The sequence below is a fragment of the Amia ocellicauda genome, chromosome 23 (assembly GCF_036373705.1).
Source record: "Amia ocellicauda isolate fAmiCal2 chromosome 23, fAmiCal2.hap1, whole genome shotgun sequence".
Taxonomy (NCBI): Eukaryota; Metazoa; Chordata; class Actinopteri; order Amiiformes; family Amiidae; genus Amia; species Amia ocellicauda.
The window spans coordinates 10,798,517-10,807,665 of record NC_089872.1 but is presented as its reverse complement, the minus strand read 5'-3'; the positions used below and the strand labels follow the sequence as shown (position 1 = coordinate 10,807,665).

Genomic DNA, 9,149 nt, shown 5'->3' with positions numbered 1-9,149 from the left:
CAGACTCCTCGTCTATTTGCCTGCTACCCTCAGGCTCATATTGTAACCAAAAAGGAATTGTATTCTCTGTTCCACCACTTCATTACAATGCACTCAGAGCTCATTTGACATGGTTGCAATTTTCACTCAGAGTCTTATATACATAGGACACGATTTGGCAAAGAGGATAAGGACTATGGTAATTATGAAATTAGTAGGAGAGCTTCGGCACAGTGCCATTACTTTTCGTTGGAAATTTTGTGAAATAGTAAATAGAAAATGTATTACCCATAATCCCATCCTTCCACATACTATACGTGCAAGTGACACTTCGAGAGAAGGTTGTGTTAAATCAAACAACTATGTACATTGCATCACTTTGACACAGGTCAAGTTATGTCTATTTTGGTCAATCAATATCATTCACTCAAAACCAGATGCCTCAAAAGCAGGGACAAGCCAGAACAGCCTGGAGTTGTTTTGGGAAATTCCAAAGGGAAACCTGCCTGCATGCCTTAAAGGTCAGTGGCAAATGAATCAGAAATTATCTAGAAATTTTGGAAGCCAGCAATAAAAATATGAACTTCTGAACTTCAAATTCACATATGTCCTGCCAGTTTTGTGGATACACAACTCTGAATGCGAAGATAATTCAAAAGCTGCAAATAAAACCGGATGAGCAGTGTGTGCTGGCTGCTCAGAACAAGAAACCAGAAAAATGTTGTTTTAGAAAACAAATAAGTATTACACTGCGAAGTGAAGAGAGCGATATTTACAACAGCTTAGAGACCAGGAAGAAGACCTTATCATGAAGTGACCCAGGAGGTACTGGGCTGGATGCCAAGAGAGAAACAATGAGAAAGAGCATGTCTACTGCAAGATGGCATAGTGAAATAAATGAAAAAAAGGTTGCAGAAGCATGTCGGATGTGGATAACTGCAGACAATGGATGACTCTTGGGGAAGTCCTGATGCACATGCGTAGAGATACAGTGATTGTGCACATGGGACATTTCATCCCTAGTTTGAGATAAACAAAAGGCGAGTATGTTCAGTGTCTTCTCTACAGTAGTGTTGGTATGCACAGTAACATCCTGGTGACTACTGTTAGGCTTTTTATTTCTCCCTTTTGCTAATGTAACTTGAGCATAATGCCAGCTATAGTCAATTGTAATCTACTTCAAAGAGATGTATGCTATGTTTCCTTAGTTAATGACATGTTATTAAGGTCTGTGCCAACCGCACAGGTAGACGGTTAAGCCCTGTGGAAAATGAGTGATCGCTCCTTTCCCATTTTCCCAATCTTCTTTTCTTCTTTCTCAGTTCCATTAATTACTAATTATCCCAAAGCATTAAGGCACTTTCAATCATCCAAATTACATAAGGTATCATAGCTAATTCTTCAGGGTTTTGTTCTATCACAGAACCCTGACAAATTATTTAATATTTTAATTAATTTAACGTGTCAGCATTTTTCCGTGTGAATTTCAGCACTGTTTTGTATCTGCTTTGTGCAACTATACAGAAGCAGATTTTTTTTCTTGTTATTTCTCAAACAAATTACCTAACTGATTCGTAGACCTTGACTCATACCAAAACACACTTCAGGGCAACAATTATCACACACTTAAAAAGGTGAGTTTCTTGATGGCACATAAAAATGTCTAACAGAAGCAATACAATACTTTGTTTGTGCAACATGTTGCAGTAGTGCTCCATTTCTATGTTAGTTCTGAGAATTATTGTTTCTTTATGCATAGATTTGATCATTTTCATTAACATTCAAATCAATTTGCATTTCATGAATTGGCTTTATACAAATCCAGGCTTGGGCATCTCAAAATATATGAAGGTTTTATGAGGTCAGTCTTTATCATCCATAAATACCAGATTTCTCAATGCATTACTAGACTAGAGAAAACTTTAAAAGCATAACCGTTTAAGGCTACAGTGGGAACTAAAGCATCCAGAGCTGAAAAAAATGCAAGAAAAATATAAGGCCATTTAATAAAAATTGTGATTGGCGTGAGGTCAGGGACTAATTAGTTTACTGTTTAATGTCAGTAAATGCTTTTAGATTAAGGAATCCAGATTTGTATCTATCTTTTATTTTTTCTAACCATTTCTGGAAGCAGGAGAGATCGTGGAATGAGCAGACAAGCTTGTGTGTTTTTAAAGCTTCGATTTAGTCCATTAGACCCAAAGAACGTCCTCCATAAAGTCCAGAAGTATTTGCGTTTTCTTCCCTGGTGACTTGATCTTGCCAATTCCCAGGATAAGGCAGCATGAGACGTCTGGACACGAAGTTGGGAACCACTAAAGCACAAGTTAAGACATCAGCTGTTGTTCAAACCTTAAAAGTTCTGTGGAGTCCGGGGTTGGTTTTGGCACCGATCCTAGGTTATTGCTAAGCAGTACACTTCTGTTTCTGTTCCACAAACTGGTTGTTAGTTTGAATTTGGCAAGGAACCGGCCTTTTGTTGTACGACTGTGTGCTACAGCACTTAAATAAAGATTAAGCGTCATTCAAACACCAAAAGTGGTGGTTATGAACATTTCAATGAGCTTGTTCAAAGCATTCCTTCTCAATGTAAGTTTGCCAATAGCCCGAGCAGGTAGTAATGCCGCATTAACTACATTTATGTTGCAACAGCAAATGAGGCTCTTACAGGACTGCACTGGCAAAAGAGAAAGGGTCTCTCACGTGACATGCCTCTGAGAAAATGACAAGAGGGATCATTAAGAGAAAGACACACATCTTAAAAGGTAAAGGAATGCACTAAAAAGCTTTAAAACGTGTTGGAGATATGATTTATATATTTTAAATGCTGATCAAAACATAAGTGTTTTTATGTTATACTGCACATATGACATAAATGCTTCAGAGTGATTCAAAAAACTAAAACTAACATTGAAGGTGAAAGTTATGTCACAGTTTAAAAAAAGGTCTGCAACGTATCAAAGCATAGAGCTCTATAAGGTACATAAACTATTATCCCTAGAAACTCATAAAAAGTTAGTGGCCATTGCTTTGTTTTTTTATTGACTATCTTCCCATGGCTTGCGATGATATACAGCTCAGGTGAGTTGTCTGATCAAGACACTAAACTCAAAACACTAGACATTAATCATCCTCCTGTGAGCAGCAGCTGAATCACTGGGAAACGAGACTCATCATCAGCTGGGAATAACGCCGGCCTACAGCTTTTTGATGTCCTCCACCGCATGTTAACCACATATGAGAAGCCAGCAGACTCCTGGAAGCACTTCATACTCTGAACTGAACTGAACTGCACATTTATCATTCTGTCCACCTGAAACAATATTTGCACATAAGCATTATGTTTCATATACCAGTGACCCTTGTCATGGTGAAAAAAACATGTTAGCCTGGTGAAAGGACACAACTGAAGAAGGTACACCCAATACTGACCTCATATAATCTGTTTAGAGGGAGCAAATGTGTACAAAACAGAACAGGCTTCACCTTCATACCAGCAACTCGGTACCAGTAACCGGGCACAGACAGCACCACCTGGCCACATGATAGTGTGGTATTATTATTATTATTATTATTAATTCCTTAGCAGATGCCCCTATGCATGGTGACTTACAGTTTACATAAGAAACATTTCAATGCATTACAAAGTGCTTAATACATTCAAATACAATAGGTATACCAATAGTATACAATGGAAAAAAACATTAATATAGAAAGATTTCTTAGAATAAGTCTACAAACACAGGGAAAAAAATACTTTAATAGCTAAGAAACAGGACTGTGCCATTTAAATATGGTAAGTAGAACTGCATCTTTTGATAGGGTAGAATTAATTATACAGTTCTCAAGATGATTCATATTTAAAATAAGAGTAATTGTGCTCTCATTAATATATATATAATATGTATTTTGCAAAATTATATTACGATAATCTTAAATAAACTAAATGAAGAAATACAGATATTCTCAGGAATTTCAAGTGATTATTTTATGAAGAAAAATAATACAAGGTTATTTAGTCCAACAACCAGACAAGAAAAAACTTGATAAAGACTTTTTCATCTGAGGATTAAACTGCTCTGTGATTTATCAATGTTAACAGAGAGACTTTCAAAGTGTTTTTTGCTCAGGAACTAAATTAACTCCCCATTTCCAGAAAGTAGTATAATGGGAAAAAAGGTCAAAAGTACAAATTTAGTAAGAGCAAACTAACATATGTATATAAATTAACACAATAGGTCTCTCACTTAAAGCATAGTTTTGCTACATTAGTTGGTCTTTATTTGAAAAAAAAATGTTGCACTGCAGCAAAAAGTAACCCACAAATTGTATTTAACAAAACCCCAGATCACCAAAAGATAACATCTGTGAAGAAAACTGGATCTTAGGGAATCTGTTTGCAAGTGAATTTGGAGTGATATTTGTATTATTATTAAAAGGTCAACTGGCAACTTGGCTTAATATTGTGAACATAAAAATGAACTTATTCTTGGCACAGTGATGTGCAGAAATATATTAAATCAATCTCATGTTCATCTGTCAGCATTGTGTAGAGGCCTCTTTTGTTAAATACCATACTTTTCTTCATGAAGGCAAATTCTGACAGCCTGTTATGAAATGTTTATAAAAAAACAAAACAAAAAAACCCAATTACAAATAAACAGTTCACTCCTCGTACATAATTCACTTCTTAAATTTGCTGATTAAAACAGATGATGTCATTTGGGCTGGGGAAGAAGGACGCCAACAAACATGTTCCTCTCGAGATTCCCAAGCCTTACTAAACACACAATACAGAAGTCACAATGTTGCGCAAGAAGAATTAGTCAACAAAATGACTAAACCTGTGTGTGTATGCAAGTCATCATCATTCGCCTGGGTATTTGTTGAATGATTATATTTGTATTATATTTTTATTTTGGTGTTGCTGTTTTGAACTTAGTGGAAGCAAGGCATTTTCTAGTCTTAATTGGATTCCATCAAAGAAAGAAAAAACATATTTCCCATGTACAAAAGGTCCAGTGGAAAACAGCTCCTTGAAATGTTAGATTAATGATGTGAGGATTACAATTGAAGACCAGTTTTGGAACTGATTAATGTGCTGCCTGCATGCATTGGTCCTTTCAATCTGGGATTAAGGTCTCATTGATTCCAGACTGTTTTCCCCCCTTGTAAATCCTTTCAGATGCGTGTTAATACGTCTACATGAAACAGGCTCAGACAGTATCTGGATTTATTTAGAAAAAGCTCAAATATATATACATACATTTCTGTATCTAACAGTTTTGCAGAGTTACTGGCGATTTAAAAAAAAAAATTAATCGCAGGGCCTGTTAAGTTAATTACTGAGATGCAATGCCAAAAGCATTTGCTGCACTTGACCCAAAGGTGAAAAGCAAATTCAGTGTAAGCAAATTAAATGTGTTGTTTACATGGTGTTCTACATCACCAGGTATTGCTTTGCCCTTTATATTAACAACATTTTATTGATGCCGCTCTAATTGACAAAAACATCTCTCATCTTAAGAGTTAGAGCTCCTAACACAATCTTATTTGCGTCGTTATAACCATGACTAAAACCATGTGACTTTGCTCTTGAGGTTTTCCTTGTTGAAAAGCACACGCAAAAACAAAACAAAAAAAATCACATCTTTAAAAATCATTTACCACTTTCTACAGTAAGTGCATGGTCAAGTTAAATAGTTAACCCGGGTTCATGCAAGCATATGATGTTTTTCTAACCAAAATGCGGTGAGTGAAACAGTTGTATGAATACGTTAGTGCTTATGCGACCATTTTTCCTGCCCTAATTATATATAAACTGTGTGGTGTGACAGTGGTGGTTCGTGTTATGGTTTGTCCTGAGGGCCTGGTTTTGACCCTCATGTGTAATGCGTGTGCAAGATTTTAAAGAAGCCGGCACTGATTTAAGTCTTGTGTTATGTGGAGGGAATTACTGAGTCTTCTTATCACATTATGGCGCTGATATACATCAATGATGCACAACAGTGTCTGAGAAAAGGAAGGGAAGCCAAAGAATGTGCGATAGTGAAAACATTTACCAGTGGAATTCAATCAGCAGTAGCGTATCATGTGGCATATTATGGTACAATTAGAAGGAGCAGCAGAAGTCATCAGTGCAGGAAATGTAGTAGATTAGCAAGTAACTAAATTAAAAAATTAAAAATGAAGTATTTCCCCCATTTTAATGTGTCGTTTTAACGACTTTATCATGTTGCAAACTCTGTTGGAACAAAACCCGGTACATTATGATAAACTGCCGCTCGAGTGTAGTTTTCATAAAAGATGACACTTTTCACATTGCTTATACAACTGCAGATGACACGGTTTTCAAAACCGTACAAAAAAAGGTACAAAAAGCAAAGCAAATCACATCGAATCAGACCAAGTATGAAGTGGGGGGAAAAAAAAGTAATTATAGATTATTTATTTATCTATTGCATAATAAAGTAGCCTTCAAACTGATAAACATTTGGAATGTGCAAAGCTGGACACAAGGGACTATGCTCAAGGAAGAGGGGGACGGACAGGGATATTGTGAAATCAACACAAATCCACCAGCTGTGGGTCAGCTGGGAGCCTGCTGCTCTGGGGCTGTGAGAGGCAGGGGGCAGGAGCTGAGGAGTCAAATGGCCCAGTGCGGCTCCACAGCCAAACACTGAAGATTATGCTTGTGTTCACATAGCGACACCAACGAGATACAGCAGGGGGTCTGGAAACAGGGGACGAGCTGGGTTACAGGACTCTTTATCAGCAGCCCCTGCCTCTCATTGGGTGAGCGCACAGGTTTCCATTTCCATGCTCTTAATCTGCTTGCCCCTGCAGAGCCGCCACTATGAGGCAGGTAATTCTGCCACACGCTCTCAGTTTACAACCCAGCAGTAAGCAGCATTAGGATTAACAGCAAACCTGAAGATCTATTTGAGCACTGGTTTATAAATACGATACAATAACAGCTTCTGCCCCCCAAATTAGTCTGACCTCCTGCTGGGGCTGTGGAAGAGAATTAAAAGGGGTCAAATGAATGTACAGATCCCAGACAAAATTAACAAAGAGATCTCAGGTCATGTTTGTGTATAGGCAACTGCAGTGTAGAGATCAAACATTGACTTGCTTTGAAAAGTGCATCTGGAGCTGCGTTTTAGGAAAACAGAAGTTATTTAGACTGCCTCTTAAAAGGGCAGCAGAACAGCAGTGTCATGGGGATCGCTTTAATAATTCTGTGCTTTATCCGAGCTCCAAAAACTTTGAAATTGAATCCAATGAGCCTTGACAGTTTTAGAGTTAATACCAAATTAGAAAATATGCTAAGATTCTGAAAATGTTTAGGCTGCAACGATGTGAGACTAATTACTTAATTAAGGACGTTGGAAAGAATTTCTTGTTTCTGTGCTGCACATCCCCGGCATACTTCGATGAAACAAATCTTTATAAACACATTTTGCACAGTAAAGCTATCCGGCAACACTTGTTTTCCACTGGAGTCACAGCCAAGCAGACTTAAGCCTTCACAGGACTGCCAAGAGGAGTCTGTGGTACACTGTGCAACAGTGGAAAGCCCTCTCCCACGGCTATTAGTGACCATTCATCTGGGAGCCTGGGAAAAATGCCTTCGACTTGCAGAGTTATCTGGAGCAGCCTGGCAGGTGTTCCCTTCCCAGCAAGCTCTGGCACCTGCACACATCCACCGTGCAACCAGAGATGGCTCTGGACAAAGCAGCAAGGCCGGTCACATCTCCCAACCTGCCAGCGCCACCGTGCAGGGCACCTGGCTGGGAAAGAGTGGCAACATATGTGGAAACAGACACGTATCGAATGAGGGTTTGTGCTTGTGAATGTATAGTATGTGCAGTATGTTATAATCATATGCTATTGAGGTATAGACATGTTGATGATAGTTTCTTGTTGAAGCCATCAAAACCTAAATACTTGTAAAGAATCACATTGTTTTAAGGTACCTGATAACACAACAAAACTATCAACTGATAATCTTGGACACAAAGTGACATTTCTCCACTTCACATGCTGCCAAAATTAAAATAGCACTCCTGCTCAGCTCCACCACAGAAACACTGGACTTCTCTTTCTGGTTAATGTCATAAGATTGCACTTAAACTTGTGACCCCGTGTACTGGCGGGTAAGCATAGAGTGAAATAAAAACGGCTCTTTTTCACTCTGAACTGGCATGCTTTCAATAGACTGACCTTTCTTATAGTTTTTAGCTATGATATGGTTGGAGAGACTTGCTTTTTCCCAGTCGTTTCACATAAATAAAAACACTTGGACAGCTAATAGTAAATAAAAAAGTGATTTGTTATTTTTAATTTGTTTTGAAGGATTTTGATGTGGCCTCTATTGCTTTAGCTGCATAGCACTGGAGTGCATATCCCCCCCTCTAAACCAAAAATCAAACTCTCCTGCGCTATTTTGCTGCGCCAATTTGCTACTCTTCATGCGCAGATCCACACATGTACTGGAAGGCCCAAGAATGTTAAAAGCTGCTGACTACTCGTTTGAACTGGCAACAGCTGAACCAATTACCGTCTCCTGGCCCGCCCCTGTCAGAGGAACGTCCCAGTGTCTGCAGGTCCTCACTCATCCAGCAGAGACACAGCTTTATTTTTATGTCCTTGCATATCCAGTTATACTCTAAAGATTACAGAGCATTTGACCTGTATGCAGAATGCATGACCTCTAGCTTTAATACCCCGAGATGAGCCTACAAAGCTTCCTTTGACTTTTTATGGCGAGATAAAGGTCGCCGGCAGAAAAATGAAGCGTTTGAAAAGTGTCTCAATGTCATGCCAGAGTATAGCTCCTGTGTGTTGGTTGTTTTCTGAACAAGGTAACGGAGAAGTTGTCTATAACATTAATGAATATGTCTTAAGGAATAGTTCCAGCAATATTAATTTATACAAACTCAAAGTGCTGGTTTCACAAGACCTAGATTAGCACTAGTCTTGGGCCACCCAATCTTATTTAAGGCTAACTGAGGTCAGTAAAACTAGGTGAGTGTATTAAAAAGGAAATTATTTGAGTTCAGTGTTGTTTGTGTACTTCAGATGTATAAGGAAACATGGATATCAGCAAGTCTATGTTGTTTGTAGACTTTCAACAATATTATAATACAAACTGGAGCAAAACAAGA

At 38.2% G+C, this 9,149-nt stretch overlaps 1 protein-coding gene across 2 annotated transcripts in view; it reads right to left on the bottom strand.

Moving 5' to 3' along the window:
- The window catches only part of slx4ip (SLX4 interacting protein), a 38,242-nt gene that overhangs the window by 14,134 nt on the left and 14,959 nt on the right, over positions 1-9,149 (bottom strand). The gene's annotated exons all lie outside the window — the stretch shown is intronic.